This window comes from Chrysochloris asiatica, unplaced genomic scaffold (genome assembly GCF_000296735.1).
Source record: "Chrysochloris asiatica unplaced genomic scaffold, ChrAsi1.0 scaffold00031, whole genome shotgun sequence".
Taxonomy (NCBI): Eukaryota; Metazoa; Chordata; class Mammalia; order Afrosoricida; family Chrysochloridae; genus Chrysochloris; species Chrysochloris asiatica.
The window spans coordinates 18,293,035-18,304,375 of record NW_006408549.1 but is presented as its reverse complement, the minus strand read 5'-3'; the positions used below and the strand labels follow the sequence as shown (position 1 = coordinate 18,304,375).

General features: G+C 39.8%; 1 pseudogene; it reads right to left on the bottom strand.

The window, feature by feature from the left end:
- The window catches only part of LOC102826848, an 89,790-nt pseudogene extending 85,968 nt beyond the window's left edge, over positions 1-3,822 (bottom strand).
- Between the last annotated feature and the right edge of the window lie 7,519 nt (positions 3,823-11,341).

The following is an 11,341-nucleotide window of genomic DNA, read 5'->3' as shown; positions in this document are numbered from 1 at the left end:
GAAGAACAGAAGATACTTCTTGAAAGAAAGACCTTCAGGAAAAATAACAAATGACATAGGTAGACCTACTGTTACTACAAGAACAAGCAAGTTGCTTGACTAGGAAACATCAAGGCAAGTGGTCAGGTCCCCTCAGTACAAACCTCCTTCCAAGACTAAGACTCAATGGGAATACATGCTCTGATTGGTGACCATGCTCATCACCGATAAGGAGAAGTGAGGGCAAAACAGCAATGAAGCGTCGAGCTAAGCCCTACAATGTTCAATGGAATTCTGTGAACCCGGGTGAAGACCTGATTGGCCAGCAGTGTGGCAAGACCTGGGGACTTGGGCCCAGAGTCAGTGACAAAGCCACAGAGGACTAGAGCAGAGAGTGAAGCATCCAGCTGATAAGAAGAGAGGGCATATGCACAAGAACACCCACACTTGTAGAAAATACCCACTTGACCTGGCTTCAATGACTAGATGATAAGAGCTCATCCAGAAGAAGAAAGAAGAGGGAAAAAAAAAGAGTAATCTGATACAATTTGATGAACTTGACCTACACCTTTGGAAGCAGTAGCTCAAAAGAGGGAACAAATCCTTACAGCAAGAATCATTCCCTCCCCCTCCACACACAGAGTAGACAGGGATGGGCAACTTGGACATTGGCTACCCAAAATGGGAGGGGGGGTGGATACAATGGCAAGAAGTGACTGGCTTATAAGCTTTCAAGAGAGAACCTAGTTCCAGAGGGCCTGGAGGAAGGTAGAATCTCCATCGAGTAGTATCCAATCTGTCTAGGCGGGATTGATGAAATGGAATGCAGACAGGTTTCTTGTGATACAATAGTGAATAATTGTTTTCAGGACAGCTTGTGAGGGCTGGAAATGTAAAGGTAGATGTTTTATAGCAAGGAGGGGAGTGATTAACATTCCAGTCTAGGAGCGGAGGTCCCTAGGACCATCAAGGGAGAAGAGCGGAGAGCAGGAACCTACCCAGAGAAGTAGTGATGCGATGCCTGAGATGGAGGCAGCGACTTGGAGCGATGGAGCAGCTGGGGACTTTAGATCCAGAGAGGGAGAGGGACTGTGTGCTGACGACCGGGGGTGGGGAGGTTGGGGGGGCAGGCTAGCAGGGTATACCCTTTGGTTGGTTGATGATGCATGGAGGGGATTGTAACCATGGCAATGAGACGATACAAGATAGAATGAATGTAAAATAATGTTCTCCCTTGTAAACTATCACATAATTCACAATAAAACATTAAAAAAAAAAAAAATTATAACAGCCAAAAAAGAAAACAACCCAATACAAGTCTGAAACACCTGACCATTAAAGTCAACATTTTCTTGTGTGAGACCACTTTCCTCCCTTGGAAAGAGAATACAACTCTCTACTTTGTGTCTTTATACTTTTGAAGTTTTTCACATGCTGTGGCTTTGGCCCAACCTAACATTTTGGTGTCCTGTGCGGGGATCTTCCTTCTTTGCAGCCCTCTGGTCTTTGCAACCAGGGCAACAAAAATTTAAGCTAGACTCATCTCCAGATCTTGTTTTGTGAGGCCGATCATTTTGACTTGCTTTCCTTTTGCTGTCTCCAGTCCCTAGTACCTCTTCTTCAGCCATCAAGCTCAGAACTTCAGCCAGTAAATCACACCCCACCTTGGAACGCAAAACATCCAAGTTAGAAGTGATGCTCTCACTTTTCTTCCTCTTTGGGAAAATCCAGATGTCAGGTATATCACTTTTTGTTCAGGGCATGGTTTCAAAGGATGTTTCCTGAACATTTTCCTTCTAGGTTTAGTCTTGTCCTAGACTTTGGGATGCCTGACCCTGGCGTAAGATCTCAGGGTCTCATTCTGGCATCAGAGTGGGGATGTCAGATTACTCAGGCCATTCAGATGAGGGATTCTTAGATTGAACCTGTTGTTTCTAAGCATGTTCTCATCCCTGAGATGTCCTTTCTTTGTATTTCATATTAGTATGAAATTAGTATGTATTTCATATTAGTATGCCATTTCTTTGTATTTCATGTTACCATCAATGGGAAATACTTAAATCTAAATGTTTAATCTTTTGCTGTGATAAGGCCTAACATCAGTGTAGGTTGGTAGATCAAATAGTGTGGCTAGAGAATGGATCTCTCAATCACAATATTATCCTCCAGATTGATATTTCTTGCCAATGCCTTGGAAAATGGTCTGAGGGCCTCTATATTTAGACTTTCTTTGAGTTTGTTCACCACCCTGATTTGCGTTCTACCTGTTGTATGCTCCTTACTCTCAATTCCTTTCCACCTCTTCTCTTGTCTTCTTAAGATCCCAAAGACCTCCCTTTCTCAGCAACTTCCTCTTTATCCTCAATCCCCTTCCTCTACTACTTTTCTCAGTCCTTTAATCCTCCCCTCCATCCCTTCCTCCACTGTCTCCCCAGCAGAGTAGTCCTCCACCTACCCTAGCCATACTCCTGGCCAACCTTTCCAGGGATCTTCCAGCCCAATCAACCAACTCCCTCTCTGGTAATTTGTATTATCAGAGTGTGTTATTTGAGTTTATATTCCTTTTTCTGTGTCAGACTTATCTCAAATTGAGACCAAGTTAAGTACCTTCTCAGCCAACCCTGCTAAGTTCACTAAAGAGTTTGAATTTCTGACCTTCTCCTAGAACTTAGCATGGAGAGATATCCATGTCATTTTTTCCACCTGTACTAATCCAGAGGAAAGAGCTCATAGATGGTCAATGGCTAGAGAGTATGGGGATTACTTAAGCTGCCAAGAAACTGGTAGATACCCTACTGGCTCCCGAGCTATCCCTGATTAGGTGCCCAACTGGGACTACCAGCAGAGCTCTCTTAACAGACTGTGCTGAGATCATATATATATACTCACTTGCCTCATTAAAAGCATGAAAATAGTTATTTAGTAACTAACTAGTTAAGTAAAGTAGTAAAATAAGCTACTACTAACTATGACAAATGTAATTAATCAAGGCATAGGTGAGATTCCTGCTTTTTTTCTGTCCAGACTTTCCGAATTTTTCTGTCTCTATACTAAGGAGCTTGGGTAGCATAGTGGTTATGAATCGGGCTGCTAACCTCAAGGTCGGCAGTTCAAAACTACCAGCTCTTCCTTGGGAGAAAGATGAGGCTTTCTGCTCCTGTAAAGATTTACAGCCTCAAAAACCCTATGCAGAGTCACTATGACTCAGAACTGACAAAACAAAACGGCACACAACCACCACAGGGTTGCTATGAGTCGGAAATGACTTCATGGCACATAACGACAACAGTACTAACCTAGACCCTGAGTCCCAGCAAGCTGATGTGTTCTTATCCTGTGCTTCATCTCTCAGTCAGCCCCAGATATTCGGCACAAATCTAAAAGCTAGAAAAAGGACCCAAGACCCCACAATCAGAACTCTTAGATCTACTCTTTAAAATTTCTGATAATAGGAATGAGGGACACAGAGAGGAGAAAATAGAATACGATCAACAGTAGTCTCCATAGCAGAAACAAGGCTACCAATCACTAATGTCTGCTAGTGGAGGTACTCTTCAAGGACCGACATAACTGAGGCCTCTAGGCCCTAGAGCAACATAAAGCATTCCAGCAATAGGTACATGGCTCTACAATCAATAGGGTCACTGAAACAAGGAGTGTCCCCAAGAAATGCCAGAGACATGCCCGCTTTGCAAAAAGGCAGGGAACTGGAAGTGAGAGTGCCCTCTCCTTAAGTGGGGAGATTGCTCTCACCTTCCAGAATTGGCAGGCCCTCAGACACAGATCACTCCATACCCACAGATCTCCTTGGCCTTCAGACATCCACCTGATGGACCCCGGCATTGGACCTGGCTCTTCTTCATAACACTGGATTGGCAGAACTCAGGTAACTCTGTCCATCACAGGTAAGCTCACTGATTTCTTAATGGATAGTGGAGCCATTTACTCTGTTCTCCCTGAGTTTGAGGCTCTCTCTGACCCTCTCCTATCTCCATCATTGGGATTAAAGGTAAGATACAAACTCCTTTATGCACTCCTCTACTTTTATACATGCTGGAAATTCAAGTTTTTACCCATTCTTTCCTGATACTCCCAAATCGCCCCACCCCCTCTACTAGAAATATATCTAATGACTAAATTAGGTACACAGCTCCTTTTGCATTCTCAAATATCTTTCCTTGGGTTCCTCAGTGAGGCTTCACTGCCTATAATTAAACCTCTACCCACTTCCTTCTCCCTTGAAGTTTGTGAACAAATCCCTCCAGAAATTTGGGACACAGACACCCCAGGAAGAGCCCAACACTAACAGCCAATTACAATCTCCATAAAAATCCCCATTCATTTTCCTTGTCTCCCATAGTAGTCCCTTAAGTTAGAAGCCCTTTAAGATTTAAAGCTCTTGTTACTAAATTCCATAAGTCAGAGTTCCTTATATCTACCGACTCCCCTGTAATATTCCAATTCTACAAGATCTTAGAATGATCAATGAAGCCATTATTCCACCTTATCCAACAGTCCCCAAGCCCTGTACTCTACACTCAATACTATTTCGCCTAACACCCAAGTTTTTACCATGTTAGATCTTAAAGATGCCTTAACAGTACCCCTCTCACTACATCCCCAAAATCCTTTTGCTTTCATTTGGACAGACTCCAGTGGTAATCACATATGGTAACTCAGCCGGACCTCACTCCTGATAGGATTTAGAGATAGTCCCCATCTATTTGGACAAGCTATAGCTCCAGACCTGTCCACGATGATCTATCTTCCAGGAAGCACTCTTTTACAATATGTAAATGATCTTCTATGCAGTCCCAACACTCACATTCTCTTTCAAATACCATTTCACTCCTTACTCATCTTGCTCACAAGGGATACTGAATCTCACCCAATAAAGCCCAAACAGATAAACAGATTGTCGCATACCTTAGATTCTTATTTTCACCAGACAAAAGAGCCATAACTACTCAAAGGAAAGAACTCATAGATTCACTAAATCCCACACAAGCCAAAATAGAACTTAGGGCCTTCCTAGGTTTGATTGGATATTTTCAGATCTGGATCCCATAATATGGGCTTATCACTAAGCCCTTCAATGAGGCCCTCAAAGGACCTGAATAAGAACCCTTTTACTGGAAGTCTCCTCTTATCAAGCTTTTAACACCTTTAAAAGGTCCTCATTGAAGCCCCTGCTTTACCCCTCCTTAATTTCAATAAATCCTTCTTCTGTAGTTTCACAAACATGAAAGTTTAACCCTTGGAGTACTGGGCCAGAACCATGGTGCAGACTTCATGACAATAGCTTATCTCTTAAGCAATGTAGATAGTACCACTAAAGGATGGCCACTTTGTCTAAGAGCTCTAGCAGCCACTGAAGCTAGCACTTTAACTATGGAAAGCCCATGCAAAACTATACCCCCCCTCCACCAAGTGTTAGATATATTCAACAATAAAACTCATCACTGTGTCACATCAATGGAGCTCTGGTAACATAGAAGTTATGAGTCTGGCTGCTCATCTCAAGGTCAGCAGTTCAAAACTACCAGTCATTCCATTGGAGAAAGATGAGAATTCTGTTCCTGTAAAGATATGCAGCCTCAGAAACCCTATGCAAGTTCACTATGAGTTGGAACTGACTCCATGGCACATAACCACCACCAACACCTCACATCAAACCATATAATTCAGTATCAGACTTTACTTTTAAATCCATCTGTCACTCTATCTGCCTACACCACACTTAATCCTGCTATTTTACTTCCCAACTCGTATCAACCTCCTAAAAATTCCTGTTCTGAAATTTTAGAACAGATTACTGTTGCTGTTAGGCACAACCTCATAGACACCCCTTTACGCTTTCCTGACCACAACTAATTTATCAATGCAGCACCTACATAACCAACAGTCAAAGGAAGGCAGATTATCCATAGTCACAACTACATGTTATTGAAAGCAATCCTCTACCCCTGGAAACTTCAGCCCCAAAAGCAGAACTCATAATTCTCATAAGAACCTTTCAACTGGGTAAAGGTCTCATTCTTAATGTTCATATTAATTCTCAATATGTTTATCACATATTACACTCTCATGCAGATATCTGGAATGAATGTGGCCATCTTACTGCCCATGGGACTACTATTAAATATGCCCATCTCATTCTTGAACTTATTCAAGTAGCCCAGCTACCCTCACAGCTTGCTGTAGTGCACTGCAAGCACACCAATGCTCTCAGTCCCTTGAAGCTTTAGGAAATAAAGCAGACAGAGAAAATAAACTAGTAGCCTTGTGTTTCTTCCTAGAAACCCAAGCTCTCTCTCTGCACACTTCTCTCCTATTTACTTCAATGAAGAAATCACAAAACACACCTTAAATGGAGCCACAGAAAGGACCTTGGCTTTCCATGTAAAGAAAATATATCCTTCCAGAGAAACAAGATGCATTATTCTTTAAAAAGCTTTACAATTCACTTCATATTGGGAGCAGGCCTCTCAGAACACTCGTGTCTCCTCTCCTTCCTTGCCCCAATTTAAAAAATAACTAGTAAATTATCAAAGCCTGTTCCATCTGCCTACAAGTTAGCTCACAGGGATACGTGAGGCCTCCTCCATTACTCCCAACACATCCATTATGAGGACATTTCCCATGACAACTGGCAAATCAACTTCCCTCACACGCCCTCTCATAAAATATTCAAATATGTACTAACCTTAATAGACACCTTCTCTGGCAGCAAAGAAGCCTATCAATTCACTTATGAAAAACGTCTGAAGTCACCCAAATCCTCTTACATTAAATAATTCCCAGATTCGGGCTTCCTGCTACTGTTCAAAGTAATAACAGTCCTGCCTTTGTTTCCCAGATTACTCAACAAACTTCACAAAATTAAATATTTCTTATAAACTACATATAGCATACCATTCCTAATCCTCAGGTAAGATAAAGTCGATTTAACCCTTAAACAACCAATCACTAATCTCATTCTAGAACTCTTACATAGTTGAATTACTCTTCTTTCCTATGCACTCTTCAGGCTTCGTACTAACCCCCATACACTTTTTCTTCATCCATTCAATCTAATGTATGGACCTCAGTCCTTCTGCTCAACTTTACTTCTGTCAGTCCACCTCCACTAGGAAATTACATGCCAGCTTTAGAACTTACAGGTAAACTTCTTCAAGTACACACTGATAGTTATTTACCCTCAAATATATCAATCTCAGAATACTTATACATCCAGGAGACTGGGCATTACTTCAGTATCAGTACCATTGGCTTTGATTATATGCTATTTCTTTAAAAATGATTGAACATTGACCATTTCTTTTTGGTACAGTGACTATGCATACCTTCCATCTTTGTTGGCTGCTTTCTGCCTCATTCAATGTTTTGCTCATGAAATCCTTCAATATTACAAGTTGAGGCTTGAATTTTTTTCTTCATTTCTTTCAGCTTGAGAAAATTTTTTTCTTCATTTCTTTCAGCATGTTCTTCCCTTTTAGTTTTCTATCTCCATGTCTTTGCACATGACATTAAAATACAGCATACTAAAAGAGTCATTCACCATGACCAGTGGAATTTATTCCAGTAATTAAGGAATGGTTCAAGATTAGATAGCCAATCAACATAATACTGGTGTGGCACTGTGGGTTAGTGCGCCAAACTGCAAAGCCGTTTGAATTGCAAGGTTGGTGGTTCAAGCTCACCAGCTGCTACTTGGAAATCCTATACAGGGTTGCTATGGGTTGGAATTGACTCGATGACACTTCACAACAACAACAAAATAATATACAACATCAATAGAACAAAGGAAAAAAACCACATGAGCATCTTTATGTTGTTGTTAAGTGCCATTGAGTACATTCTGATGCATAGAGGCCCTGTGTAAAGTTTCCAAGGATGGGCTGATTGGTTTGAACCACTGACCTTGTGGCTCAAGCTGACCTTGTGGTCCAGCACATTATCCTACAGCATCACACCAGGACTACAATCATCTTTATAGATGCAGAAAACTATTTGTTAAACCCAATGCCATTCTTGATGAAACTTTAAAGTTTAGAACATTCCTTAATATGAAAAGTCAACAGCCAACATTGTACTAATAGAAGAAAAACGGCTTTCCTCTTAAAATTGGAAATAGCACAATGGTTTCCACTCTTACCATATCTCTTCAGTATTATATTAGAATTCTTAGCCAGAGAAATGTCAGAAGAAAAAGAAATAAAAAGAATCAAGATTTGGGAGAAAAAAAGTAAAATTATCTCTGTCACAAATTAAATGATCCTATATGGAAGAGTTCTGGTAGTGTAGTGGTTACGAGTCTGGCTGCTAACCTCAAGGTCAGCAGTTCCAAACTACTAAAGATGCAATGCAATCTCAATCAAAACTCCAACCACCTTCTTTACAGATATGGAAAAGCCACTTCTCAGTTTTATATGAAATGGTGAGAGGTTTACATTATAAAAATTATGTATTTTATACTATGCTCCAAGCCATGTGATCTGAGAATACATTTAAATCAGAAAAACACAAATTGACATATACTTCTTTCTTCTGCAGTCTTCCAATTTGAAAAAAAATGATATGAACACTGTCCTTTAATAAAATTTTTAAAAAAGTTGAATTCATTAATGAATTAATACAACTTAATCCCAAAGATGCTTTCTCTTGTCCCAGCTTCCATTAGCCTCTTCTTATTTGACTCTCCCTATAAAGAGGAGTCCTGGTGTGGTGCTGTGGATTAATGCGCCAGACTGCAAAGCCATTTGAATTGCAAGGTCAGCAGTTTAAGCTCACCAGCTGCTCATCAGAAGCCATATACAGGGTTGCTATGGGTCGGAACGGACTTAGTGACATTTCACAATAACAACAATATAGAGGGAGAGGAGTCCTAGTGTGGTACTTTGGGTTAATGTGCTGAACTGCAAAGTTGGCTTGAATTTTAAGGTCAGTAGTTCAAGCTCACCAGTCGCTCCTGGAAAATCCTATACAGGGTTGTTATGGGTCAGAATCAACTCGACGGCACTTAACAACAACAACAGCATAGAGGAAGAGTGTACTGTATAGTTTGAAAGTATCTGCCTAGGTTTTCCCTACTGGCCATGCATCATGTTATTGTTGTTGTTGTTGTTAAGTGCCGTCAATTGATTTCAATTCATAGTTGCTCCAGAGGGTTTCCGAGGAGCCCCTGGTGGATTTGAACCACTGAGCTTGCAGTGAGCAGTTTAGTGATTATACAGTGCCACACCAGGGCTCCGTATATCTTGTTAGATTAAGGCAATTCTAAATGTCTAGTGTGGCACTGTAGGATAAGCACTGGACTACAAACCATAAAGTCAGCAATTCAAACCTACCAAATGCTCTCCAAAAATCCTACAGAGGGTTGCTATGAGTCAGAACTGACTTGACTGCACTTAACAACAGATCCATTTAATTATCAGACACTATCTTAGGTGCCAGATATACTAAAATGAACAAATTATACTGCTAGTATGGGAAGCATTACATATTAAATTAGAGAAGTACATGCATATAGGTAAATTATAATGGCATAAAATAACTGCTGTATCAGACATATAAACAGAATTGTACAAGATACTGGAGGATTACTGTCAGCTCTTCTGAGAGTTAGTTGTACCGTAGACCTAACAAAGAAGGAGCTATTTAAGTTGAATAACCACTTTGGACTAGGTGGAGAAAAAAGAAAACAGAGTGAGCACTTTATACAAACAAAATGATCAAAACAGATTACAATATGACAATGGATAGGGTTAATGGCAAATGTTGGAACTACTGAGAAACATAGTGCAAGGATAACCTCATTAATTAATTTAGTATAGCTGGATAAAACATTTATCAACCATGGTCCAGCATTGAATTATTAAATTAAATTTGATTACTTCCTTTTTATTCTACCCAGAAGAATTGTACAAATTGTGCAAAGTGATCTTTACTACTAAATGTGACTTTCCATAAATTTAGAATAATTCCTATGAATAAATTTACTCGCAATCTATTCCCACACTAGGGACCTCCAGATATATTTATATGGCATCTCTTTTTTTAAAAAAGTTTTTTGTGAATTAAGTGAAGATTTACAGAGAAGATCACCACTTTTACAGTCAACAAATCATATATCTCAATAATTACAATCCCGTTGATGTAACAACAGATATCCCACTTCCTTCCTGTTGTTCTAGTTCCATTCCACCTAACCTTTCTGAATTTTTCCTTAAGTAAATATTGTCCTTTTGATCTTAACTTTTAAGAGCTTTTAAGATCCTAGTACTACCCAATAAAGTAAAATATAGACCATTGTCTTTGTTAACTATGTTATTCTAATTGACCATGGCATCCCCTGTAACTAAGGTCTTAAGTCCTTAGGACCAGTGACATCTTGCTCAAGGTATTTGGTAATATCTAAGGTTTTCACAACTTTGCCCACATATGTTCCACTATATTCATAGATGTGTTTGCAGCAAATATAGATACACATTTACAAATATTCTCAGTCAAACCTTTAAAATATGTAAGCATACTCCCAATCTCCCTTTCCTACCCGTTCAGCCTGTATAGAACACTGTTGTTGCAGGGCTGTATATATAACAGTATTGACCTCTATTCCATTTAAACTTTGCTGTCCTCCCTGTGCCTTCACTGGTGGTCATCATTCTTCGTGATCAACCTCCCCTTTGTTGTATATTGCCCTTCCAGTATAGTGACTAGAGTTAATATGTGTCTGTCCTCTAGTCAATGAATTAATTTTCCTTCATTCCCACGCCTGATAATCACCAAAGAATGCTTCTTTCAACATGAAAATCTTTTTCTTAACTTTTTGCAATAGTGGTCTCATATATGTCCTTTTGTGATTGACTAATTTCACTCAGCACTGTAGCGTTCAGTTCTATCTATGTTAGGAGATGTTTCACAGATTAATTGTTATCCTTTAACATTCCATAATATTCTGTTGTGCATATGTACCAAAGTTTCTTTATTCAGTCTTCCATTGATGAGCATTTATGCAATTCATGGTATTTTCATTTTGCTTCCGAAACACCGTAATTCAAATGCATCAATTCTTCTGTGGTCTTTCTTACTTGAGGTCCAATTTTCACTTGCAGATGAAGAGATTGAAAATACCATGACTTGGGTCAGGTGCACCTTAGTTCTCAGTTCTCAAACTGACATCTTTACTCTTGAACACTTTAAAGAGGTCTTGTGCTGCAGATTTGTCTAATGATTATAATATTGTTTTAAAATTTCCCCATTTCATTGTATCAGCTTTCTTTGGAATAGGCACCTATATAAATATCTTCTAAGTGGCTTACCATGTAGCTGTCTTCTAAAATTCTTGCTACAGACAAGT